The sequence below is a fragment of the Lissotriton vulgaris genome, chromosome 9, assembly GCF_964263255.1.
Source record: "Lissotriton vulgaris chromosome 9, aLisVul1.2, whole genome shotgun sequence".
NCBI lineage: Eukaryota > Metazoa > Chordata > Amphibia > Caudata > Salamandridae > Lissotriton > Lissotriton vulgaris.
In genome coordinates, this window is record NC_141697.1 from 861,700,145 (window position 1) to 861,712,641 (window position 12,497).

At 45.2% G+C, this 12,497-nt stretch overlaps 1 protein-coding gene across 3 annotated transcripts in view; it reads right to left on the reverse strand.

The window, feature by feature from the left end:
- The window catches only part of LOC147692377 (cytochrome P450 2G1-like), a 489,071-nt gene that overhangs the window by 224,114 nt on the left and 252,460 nt on the right, over nt 1-12,497 (reverse strand). The gene's annotated exons all lie outside the window — the stretch shown is intronic.

Here is a 12,497-nt window from a genome sequence, read left to right on the forward strand (position 1 = left end):
TACTTGCCTCCTTTGTTTTAAATAAAATCAGGGCTCTCTTTCACAACTGGCTAGGAGAATCCTCATTTTTAATACAAGACAGGAGGCTCACATTTTGCATGTTCAAAGCATATTTCCAACTCCTTCTGAAACATCTGCAGCTGGTTTGCAGTAAAATGCTTCAATTTTGAAACGCTAGAGCAATTTGCAGCTTTTTAAAGGTCCTCCAACTTAGCACTAGCCCAAAAAGATTTAGACACCATAGCCCCTGTAGCTGATTGTGCCCCGAAGGGACTTCTATCCTCGTTTGCAAAGCCACCTAATCAAAGATTATGTTGACAATGTGTTCAACATACTATTAATAAATGCGGAGTAACTGTTCTGAAGGCTTTCCTTCCCTTTTCATGATGTTCAAAACATGATACCACATGTGCAGGGAAGGCAGGAAGCTCCAATAAAATGGAGTTCTTAGTATGCCTTGTGATGTGAGCTGAACTCCTCCTATGGAAAAACGTATTGAAGATATATCCAATGCCCTCACACTGATAGCATTTTAAATAATACCAAACATAATAAAGTGACCAGTTGGGCTGACATCTGCTTCAAAGACAACTGTTAATTACCATCCCATGACTGACATAGTGCCAATATTTGGCTAACTTCCCACATGTTGGAATGCTAGTTTACGGAGGGCTCATGTACCTTACCTCCTTTAATAACTTACACACCAAAGGACTATGCCACACTGGCTTCCCATCAGCTCTTTTAAATCCAGCAGTTAGCGATGATTTGTACCCATTAATTGTCCTGTATGACTACTTAGCTATTGCTAGAGACACAGAGAAGTTTAAGAATTCTACAATATTTGTTAAAATGGGATTCAGACCCGTCTCTAAGTACCAGTCATTCCATGCCTCCCAACCTGATATATTGGCGTTCAATGTGACTCTAGCCCAGGATGCTTTGATATAACCAGAAGCTGACTCTGAAAGCCCTGGCATGTCTGTAAACACCAATGAAAGGTGCATGCTACCCACACCAGTCTGCTCTAAACCTACTGGTTGTGAATCAGGCTGTATGACTACTCAAAAACTTAGGGAACAGCAGAAGATGTATCGAGCAGTCTCTGGACAGTTCCAGCAAAATTAGGTAGTATGGTGTCTTGACCGGTTTTTTGGCTCTATTTCGGAGTGATGAAGACTTTAAACTTGCTCACACCTAAAGGCTGTATTCTTACCTTGTGTTGGCCCTTTTAAGCCCTTTTTCCAGACCTAGAAGAGGATAGCTGCTTTATATGATGATAGATCCCTTATTCTTGACTCTAATCCATCTATTGCCTATTGGCTTTAGCATAGTTATGTGTTCTTTCATTATTTTGCCTATAGTAGAGGGTGGATCCTGTGGTCCTGACTTTATATTACACATTGGTATGGTTTGTGTAGGTACTCTGACAGAGCTAAGGGTTATTTCATTCTTCTCAGGCCTACAAGGCCCAGAACTAGAGAGACACCATTTTGCTTTCTATCCCTGCAGAGCTGAGATGCTTGAAGGGGAAAGGTAATATTTTGGTTTTGAGCTGTTGTTCGCCCTAAGCGAACCGGAGAGAACCGGCCAGAGCTGAATCTAATCAAGAAGTGTCCCTGGGCTCAGGTCTCTAGACGAAACAAGCAGCTGATCACTGTGGGAGCGTCTAGAGCAAGGAGCCCGGTGCATGGACCTGGTGGGAGGAGGCTACTGGCTGGAGCTTTCCACTAGAGGAGAGGATTCTATATTAGCAAATTGCAGGAGAGGAGGAGTGGTCAGTTTGGTTCTTGAAGAGTGGAGAGTAGGATGTCTGCTGGAGATGCATAGTACAGTTTAGTTCTGGAATGGAGAAAGAAGGCAGATGATTGCTGAAGCTGGAGAGAGCAGTCATATGAACAAAGTAAAGCAGATGGAGGAGTTGAGGCTGTCGGCTGAAGCATTTGAGCCAGAGGCGTGAAGCTGTGGTGACGGAGGGAGAGACAGAGAGCCCTGAGCCTACCAGAGAGATAAATCTTCCTTCTAATAGGTGAGGTAGTCTGAATCAGCTTACTTTACACTTACACCTTAATCTTGTCTTTATTCCCTAGGCTATTGTATGTCTAATCCCTTTCCTTTCAGCGGTGTGTTAAAAGTTCCTGTTAGTCACAGAGACCCCGCAGATAACATTGTCCCTGTTATATTGTATGTCTAATCCTTTTCTTTCAGCGGTGTGTTAAAGTTCCTGTTAGTTATAGAGACCCCGCAGATCTGTGTATGTGTATTCTATTGTTATTGTAATAAAGATACCCCAGTTCTTAGTGAACTAGTGTGCATGTGTTGTTCTTATGACAGAGAGCATTTAAATCAGGTAATCATACAGTGTGTGTCTATTGTTCTTAAAGCAGAGGTAACCTTTCCTTCTAGTCAGGTGTTACAGCCAGAACAGATGCTGCCCCTGATCCGGTAAGAAGCCACTGAATAATTAGGGAGAGAGAGGAGCCCTTGAGCTAGGGAAATATTCAGACACTAAGTAATTCGGCCATCCCATAATATTATTGTAGTAGCGAACCCTTAGTGAATAGTGAGAGAGACTTCCCAACATAGAAGAGAGAGCTGAAGGTATTCATAGGAAAGTGGTCGTCATTGGTAAGTGGCGTTAATGAGAACACCAGGTAGGAGACTGGTGTGTAGATTCGCCGGATTGCGGATCGGGTTGTAAGTGAGCAAGCACTGGGAGGGAGACCAGTGTTTAGGTCCGCCGGATTGTGGACCGGATAAAAAGAGAGCACTGGGGCTGCAGCCCAGTGTGTGTATGGCATGCCGGATTGCGTGTCACGTGAGCACTGAGGGTGATCAGTGTGTATGGCACGCCAGATTGCGTGTCGAGTGAGCACTGAGGGTGATCAGTGTGTGATGGTAAATAATCAGAACTGCTCTAGGGTAGATTAGTCTGGACCCATGTGGTCGCGAGACTATGAGGTGTGAGTGTGGTGTAGGGCATGGATGTCCTTAGTAATCAGTGAGTATTCCTAGTAACCCTATAGATTTAGTGGTGTTTCTAATGATATGAGCTTGTATATTGCGAGTTCCCCATCCTCAGGTAGGTACCCAGGTGCCTGGATAGATGGGTCCTGAGGAGGGAGGTGGTTACGTTCCGGCTGGGTTGGAGGTGCTCCAAGGAGCTGATCCCATCTGGTCTGAGAACCCGGTCGTTACACATGGCTGAGTCTTCCACAAAGGTGTTAGCACCACCACTGATGCTGACTTTCGTCATAGTTATGGCAAGCATCTGGAGATCATCGCAAATGGAGGAAAAACATAGTGATTTCACTATAACCAGTCCTGGGGAAAACCATTAACTGCTAGGGCCACCGGATTTAGCTTCAAACTGCATCTTTCTTGGTTTAAAAGAACAATCTCTGAATAACCTAAGCCACTCTCTACATTAATGATTTTTAATCTTGTAGTAAAGGGTCCTGGAAAAATCATCACCTGAGTGGATGATGACAGGTTTCCAGTCAGCCTTGCCAATTGCTTGAGGGAAATCCATGTTTGAGTTAACACCCCTTTCATGTCCTTCCTGATAATTTTCGACTCCGAATCCGAAAGTAGGAATGTACTCTTTTCTGAGTCTACAAGGAACCTCAAGAAATCCATTCTCCTTGAGGGGAATAACTCTGATTGCTTCACATTTATTATAAATCCCAGAGCTTACATCAAGTCTACTGCCTCCTGCACTTTCCTCACTAGCAGAATATCCCACTGCTCCATAAAAATCATATTGTCTCAGATTTCAAGAGATAATAATGGTGATACCATTATTACCTCTTGAAATCTGAGACTGGCCACCATTGGTTTTAATAATTTAGTAAAACACCATGGGGTAGAACAATAGTTGGATGAAATGCTTAACATATCAAACATTCATCCCCCTTCACAGATCTGGGTTAAATTCATCATTTTTTTGCACGCCAAGCCGTTCCAGTTTAGACACAGCCAAATGCAAATCAGTCTTGATTCTTCTCCCTATGGGAACAGTCCAGCCAAACTGTCAAGCCAGGTCCTCACTGGAACAGAAACAAGCATCCTGGGACCTGCCTCAGAGTATCAACACTCATCAGCCAGGCTAGCTTGAATATGGTGGCGGATCAAGTGCGGGACCCACACCTGGGCATCCCTTCAAATTAGGGTGACAAATGCAAAAAGAAAAGATGAGGGACGGAATGTTGAACACATCAAACATTTACCCTCAGGCACATATCTGGGTTAAAGCCATTTTTTTTGTGTGCCATGCCATTCCAGTTTAGACCCAACCATATGCAATCAGTCTTGATGAAGCGCACCATGTGAACAGTCTGGCCTATACTGCCAGGCCAGGTTCTCACTGGACCAGAAATTAGCATCCTGGGACTGGATTCGGAGTATCACTCCTCATCAGTCATGCTAGCTTGAATCTGGTGGCATAGCGAACACTGGACCTAGATCTCAGCATACCGTTCTGACTTAGGGCAACAAATGCAAAAAGAACAGATGATCGAGTGAATGCTGAACAAATCAAACATTCACCCACTGTTCAGTTCTGGGTTGAATACATCCTTTTTTTTGCATGCCAAGCCATTTCAGTTTAGACCCAGCAATATCCAAATCAGTATTTACCCTACTCTCCACTCTCCATTGGAGCAATCCAGTCTGAACTGTTTGAACTGCCAGGCCAGGTCCTCACTGGACTGGAAATGTGCATCCTGGGACCAGTTTCGGAGTATCACAGCTTTTCAACCAGGCTAGCTTGAATCTGGTGGCGTAGCGAGCATAGGACCCACATCTAGGCATCCATTCCCACTTAGGGCGACAAATACAAAAAGAACATATGATGGATGGAATGCTGAACAAATCAAACATTCACCCCAGTCTCAGATCTGGGTTAAATCCATCGTTTTTTGCATGCCATGCCATTCCAGCCTAGACCCAACCATATGCTAATCAGTCTTGACACTGCTTCCCATGTGAACAGTCCAGCCCAAACTGCCAGACTAGGTCCTCACTGGACCGAAAATTAGCATTAAGGAACGGCTTTGGTGTATCACCTCTCATCATCCAGGTTAGCTTGAACATGGTGGCGTAGGGAGCGCAGGACTCTTGTTTGGGCATACCCTTCCCACTTAGGCGACCAATACAAAAAGAAAAGATGATGCACAGACTGCTGAACAAAGAAACCATTCTCGCCCTGTCACAAATCTGGGTTAAATGCATAATTATTTTGCATTTTGCATGCCAAGCCATTCCACTTTAGACACAGCCATATGCAAATCAGTCTTGATCCTGCTCCCATGGGAACAGTCCCGCTCGAAGTCCCAGGTCAGGTCTTCACTGGACCAGAAACGAGCATTATGGCACCAGTTTCAGAGTATCCTCCCTCATCAGTCAGGCAAGCTTCAAACTGGTGGGGTAGTGAGCACAGGATGCAAGTCTGGGCATTTCCTTCCCACTTAGGGCAACAAATACAGAAAGAACAGATGATGGACTGAAGGCTGAATAAATCAAACATTCACCCCTAGTCACAGATCTGGGTAAAAAACAATGTTTTTTTGCATGTCACTGAATTCCGTTTAGCGAAGACCAGCGATATGCAAAATCATTCTTGACCCTGCTGCCTATGGAAACAGTCAAGTCCAAACTGCCTGGCCAGATCCTCAGTGGACCAGAAATGAGCATCCTGGTACCGGTTTCAAAGTATCACCCCTCATCAGCCAGGCTAGCTTGAATCTGGTGACGTAGCAAGCATGGGACCCAGGTGTGGGCATACCCTTTCCACTTAGGGCAATAAATGCAAAAAGAACCTATGATGGTTGTAATGCTGAACAAATCAAACATTCATTCCCAGTCACAGATCTTGGGTAAATCCCCAACATTTTTTGCACGCGATGCCATCCAGTTTAGAGCCAGCCATATGCAAATCAGTCTTAATGATGCTCCCCATGGGAATTGTCCAGCCGAACTGCCAAGCCAGATCATCACTGGACCAGAAATGAGCATGCTCCTCCTGGGCCATATATATTTTAAAGGGAAGGGGCCATGTTTACCCCCCCTGAGGCCCATCCCTAAGGATCACTATTACGTTTAAAGGGGAAAGGGGATTGTACACCCATGAGCCTTGCACATCCCCGGGGACCCCATCCCCCAGGGCAGTTTTTAAAATAAAAGTGAGGGTGGCCCGGCAACACCGCTTTCTCAGGCCTTGATAGGCCGTGGAGACCCCACCCCTCAGGGCCACTATTCAAAATTAAGGGGAGGGGCATGCAGTCCCCTCCATCAACTGACTTTAGCCCTGGGCACCCCATTCCCCATGGACCAGAGAATTTTTGGGGGGAGGAGACAAGTGGCCTCCCTCCCCAGGCATTCTTGGCTCCAGTGTCCCTATTGTTTTTTTTGGGGGTAAGGGTCATTTGTCCCCTGCCCTGGGACAGTTTTGGCTCCTGATCTATATTAGCAGGGGAGGGGAGGGGAGCACATCAACAAACGTTGAATGACCTGGTGCCCACCCAGGGCACCACAACATTGTGGTTTGGGGCTGCAGTGATAGTCCTAAGGCCCCATATCCCCAGTCGTCTCCCCGCTTCCAGTGGAAGCAGGTATTGCTCCCACCTGCAGGGAGTAGATAAAATTGCCACTCCCTGCATGTGGGAGCAATCGTTTCCCTGACCGCGTCACTGCAGGCAGGAAAACAGATGAAAAGTGCACTCCAAGCGTGCAGGAGAATTTTCCATGGTCCTGCCTGCTGTGAGCAGACTTGGTGTGGGTCCTTGCAGCCAAAATTGGCCTGGGTGGGGGGTCACATGCCCCTTCCCCTTTACCTTGCAGCCAGGCCCAGGGGATGGGGTCCCCATACTGAAATCAGACAGGGAAGGGAGATGACACATGTCTCCTCCCCCAAATTATACATATTTGTTTCCCCAGGACCTTGCCTGCCTGGGGGGATTAAAAAAGCAAGCATGGGAGACCTCACATCAAATTGGGGGCTCAAACAGGGTCCATCTGGGACCCCACCAGGAGCCCAAGGAGGATCAGGGTATTTCTACCCTGCTCCCTGTGTCTTTTTTCCTCTTTTTTCAGGACTTGGGACTGAGTCCTGGATCCTAGGACGGCATACACCCCTTCCTGGTTGAGGCGAAGACAGCCAATCGGATCTCAATCTGTCGGGATCCATGAAGTCTGTGCTTCCCCATATATATGAAGCTTATTTTTCAGAATATACTTAGAAAACTGTTTAACAGATTTACAGCAAAACACAAAAAGCATTCTTTATGGACCTAGATCTAGCATTTTGTCAATTATTTTTATATATCTGTTTAGCTGTATGGCATGCAGCTGTGTCTGAAGGTCATTTGGGAACATAAATGGCTGAAGCACATTTTGAGCCCCCCCTTTTCCTATGGCCCCTGCATGATAAATCAAACCAAACTCTCTAGACATAAAGGAGCACTAAGGATAGCACAGACCTAACGGTGGTCCCTACTTCTTAACAGCAACTAACAGATAATAACCCCATATATATTTGCTCCCCTAAACATCACCTACGGGGTTGTGTGCACACTGAATGGCACCCACCGAAATCGTGCCCGTTCCCTAGGGAATTCAATTAAACTTTTACAACAACACAGGTGCACCACAATATAGTTAACAATGTCAATTCTGCAATGAGTCTCCAACGATGATATTTCTTGATTCTCAGATCTTTATTTCATGTGTATAAATAGAACACCATACAGCCCACGCGTTTCGTCCCACGCAGGGGACTTCTTCAGGGCTTACATAGTATTTGGCGACTTCAAGTATTGGTAAATATTAAGCAGAATTCAAGTTGCATACGTATTCAAAAACTGACATGTGAATAAGCCAGTGTATCTCTTAATGTCTTTATGAATCTCAACCTGTACGTAGTCCTTTTTTCTTCTCTTACAGATGAGAAAGACCAAGTTCTAGGGCCAAAGTCAGGGTGGACTTCTATATCTAAGACCGTCAATCTGCGTATCAAGCAGCCCAAAGACACTAATTCCGTCCAAAATCAGGATATGTACAGATGAAAGGCGAGTTAACGGATCTGTCTAAATAGGACAGCCCTGTGAAAAATCATAGGGAGTCCCCAGTGCCGACCACGATACGTCCTCTGGCAGCCCGTCGAGCACTATTTTGGAAAGTTTGTTTGAGATTCATCAAATGGTGACAAAGTTATTAGCAAAACATAAAAAGCATTTCCTGTGGGAACATGATCCTAATTATAGCTACCCAGTGGCGACTGCCACAGTATAATATACATATATATATAAGACCTGCTCTCAATGTTTCAATATTTTCTTGCAATTACTTCTTATGTAAACTTCATTTGCTTCAACTTGAGTAGATGGCTTAGTGGCAATATTGTGAGCTAGTATTCAGACTTGGGGGATATGAAACTTTGGGGCAAATTAGGATGTCAGGTGCACCACCACCGACAAGCTGTCGGTGGTGGTCTGCCAGACATCCAGGATAATGGTCCGACCACTGCATTATGATGCCCGCTGACCAGTCGAACCATAATCCCTACAATAGGGTTAGTCCCTGCGGAGGCACTGCAGTAGGGATTAAGGTGTTGTTTGTCCCTCTGTCTTTACACGGCGATACAACCCCCATGGAAAGGGTCTTTGGGGGCTCCTAGCAGGGCCCCATCCTCCATGGTCCTCTGCGAGTTGCCCGGGGAGCATATATAGTACTCCCCCAACATCCATCGACTGTGTGCCAAGCACCACATGGTGCCTGGCACATAGTGAATGGATGTTTGCAAAATGCCTTTTTCCATTTTGGCTTGTGATGCAGTCCTTTTCCAGGCCACAGCACAAGCCGCAATGGAAAAAGGTTTTTTCAGACCGCCTATATGGCGTTCACATTGCAATTTGGTAGGTAGAACTGCTGAATGCATGTTGTGTGGTGCCAGGCTCACATGAGAAATGTTCAGACCTGAAATTTCTTTTGAAAGTTTTATAATATAATTTGCTTATTTCTTACAAAACTGTGATAATAAGTAATATTATTTAATGAAACAAATGAAGTTTACTTAAGAAGTATTTGCAGATGCTAACAACTACAAAGAAGCATGCCTCAGAACCAAACATACGCTTTAAGTAAACAAATGAAGTTTACTTAAGAAGTATTTGCAGATGCTAACAACTACAAAGAAGCATGCCTCAGAACCAAACATATGCTTTATTCTAGCAATGCCTATTCCCAAGCACATGGAACAGAATAACATAGCAAAAACAATCTCTAAGCAGTAAGAAAAGAGGAGGTTACTCATGGGACAGTCCTATTTATAGTGTGATGATCTATTTCTTTTGTATTTACAATTTAAGCCTTGGTAAGCAGGATTGCGTAACCTGCTTCACCAAGAACTCAGGGTACATTAAGAGAACTATCAATAAACATTGGAGTATAGTCAAGTCCTGGTGGCTTAGATATTCCTCACCCTCGTTTTGCTTTCAAGCGCACTGCTAACTTGAAGCTTGTGTTGATCCACACGTGACCTAAAAAACAGTTCATGAACAACCAGAACACCCTCTGGGGCCTTCCCCCGGTAGTGGGTCACTTTCCATGCGGTGACTGTGTAGTGTGCCCACAGACAATACAGTGTAAGGAAGTCAGACTGACCGATACTTTTGTTCGGCACCTTCAGAGACACACAAACTGTAATAGCACCAAGTGTATCTATATTCTCACCTGTCCCTGTGGGAAACACTACATAGGTATGACGATGAGACAAGTCAAACTCAGAATTATGGAGCACAAGAGTAGCATCAGATGCTCCAAAACACACACAAGATTGTACGAGCACTACTCACAACATGGCCACTCAGCTGATAGTGTTACATGGCTGGTATTAGAGTCCCACCCTGCCATTACCAAACAGGCATTGTTCCGGATCGAAAAGAGATGGGTTCACCGACTTAAGCTTGATTCCATGGGGCTAAATGACTCGGTCCCTTGGGCCTCTTTGGCACAATTGGCTACCTGTACACATGTTTTTGAGGGCATTTATCAACTGATATGAAACATCCCCCTCCTTGTATAACCCCTTTCCCGCACTGTGTACCTCTTCCCTTTACATTGACTGTACAATTCATAATGTGTGCTGACTAGTTATGAATAGACCCACACACTACAAGACCAATCAGATAGGTGCCATGACTATGAATAGACTACCAGTTCTACTGATATCCTACTCAGAAACGGTCTGCCCACCGGCACCTCGCATTCGAGAGTCACACAATTTCATTAATTCAAAACATCGATCTAACAATCCCCATCGTTGTATTTTTTGAGTATGCCGTCACTCTAAATTCCCGTTCTCAACACCTTGACCAATTCTGTCATCCACCGGCACTAATCCTGACAGTTTTTTCGCTCCCAACATGGCCGCCGCATTGACCCGGTGGCTCTCTGGCTTCAAATCGTTGTAGTGCTCATACTGTGTACCTGGACCGGCGCATGCGCTGGTCCACGACGAAAGACGCCATGCCCCCGAGCACACTGACTCGGCGGCTTAGCGATGGCTCATAAACCCGGTTCTAACACCGGGCTCACCACCAGCTGCTCTGCACCTTGACCAGGCGCTGTTCGTGGGGTAGGTTACTCGGCTTGGACCGCGCGCCGCCTGAGGTAAGCTAAGGGGTATATAATCACTCCGAATGATGCCCACAACCACTTCGGAGGCTTTTTATAGTTTGTGGTCAGCTCCGCCTCGATTTACCCTTTGTCGGCGTTGACATGGAAGACTCTTGCTTCCGGGATAGCACGTTTCATGTGGTGCCGTTTCGGTTCTCAGCGATGGTTCCCGCCGTTCTGCTTGCTTGGCACGGCCTGAGTTCCCCCCCGTGGGTTTCCAGCGGTACGGGGATGTGGGCGGTGTGCGGCTTTGTGGTTTGGCGGTTCCTCGTGGAGGCGGATGTCCTCGGGTGCCGTGTGTTGTCTATTAGGCATCTCTGGTCTTTACACCATACAGACCTTGGGCTCGAGTAGAGCTTGCCATTTTCTTGCTTGAGCTGTCATTGACAAATTTAATGGACTCCATTATGACGGTTTGACAACACAGGTCACTAGTTGTCTCCGATTTCGTTAACTTGCCCCGTGCCCGATATCTTTCTCTCCCACAGGTACCATACCCCTTGCCGGTCCCACAGGAGCAGTCTGCGGGGCACCTTAGGGAACTGCCCAGGGTAAGCACTGATCCCTTTAATTCCACAGTTTTTAGCCCTCAGTTTCCTCATTCGCATCGCTTGTATTACTATTATCTACACACTTAAATTGAGTTTGTCGAAGGCATAACTATGGGTAATTTTATTCCTTAAAATAAGCCCTTTCATCCTGTTATGCTTTTTATACTTTTATGTGTGTGTACAATATAGAGCATATGCGAACTAGTTTTCAACAGAGCATCATATTTACCACAACCCTCTGTTGCTTGTTTTTTATCTCCTCTAGGTCGCTAAACTATAGCAGGACCCATTGGCCTGCTCATCCACAGACCTATTTAATAAGGTTGTAATTTAATTATTTTTCTTTTTCATTGTGTAGTACCAACACCTAGGTCCTGAAGAATTGCCATGATGGCAAGAAACATGTTGACCTGACCTGAGGGTAGTAGATATCCTGCTTTGGATCTTCTTGGCACATATCTCCCCTCCCACCCCCTTTAACCAAGGGAGTTACCACGCTAATAAAGTTTACTGTGGACTGACTTACCCTTTTTTAGACACACTTCACTTCACGACTACACTTCCCTGCCCTCTCACACGCATGCACCATATGGCTGGAACAAAAGATCTCCGATAAAGAGCCCTGGTTTCGGGAGCCCGTCAGACATTGCAGAGCCAGTCTGACGAGGAGCATAACCCATATGATGAAGCATGACACCTAGTTTACTGGGTGTGTGAGGGATTTAGTTCCAACAAGGGAATTTCCCTTCCTTTCCTCTTTTTTGCTCTTCACTGCACTCACACGGACTTTCTTTACCCTCTCCTCCCTGGGGAACTTTGTACTCTCTTTTGTGTTACAAGCAGGATTGTGGGAATTATATCTGTGTTTAAGTGCTGTGTAATGTAAACAGTAAGAAAAGAGATTTCATAATGCTCACCTCCCGTCATGTAATAAAATCATAGTTCTGGTTTTTACTGCATCCGTGTGTGCAAATCAAAATGTCATGCTAGTTACCAACAATGACCTTGTCAGGTTTTCCCTCCTTAAACATGTGGTTGAAGAAAATTGGCTGTGCAATTGCACATCGATAAATATCTTAATCACAATTAGCACATGGGTAAATGTTGTTTGTGGTGAAATACCACTTAACATCCAGAAGGGTTTTTGTAATCAGGGCGTTCCCATACTTTTGGTTACCAGAAAAAATAGAATAATGTTCTCATTATTGATCCAGAAAAGATTGTTTAAGTTGTTTAAATCAGATTGGTAGTGCATGCAGTCCTTCAAGTGAG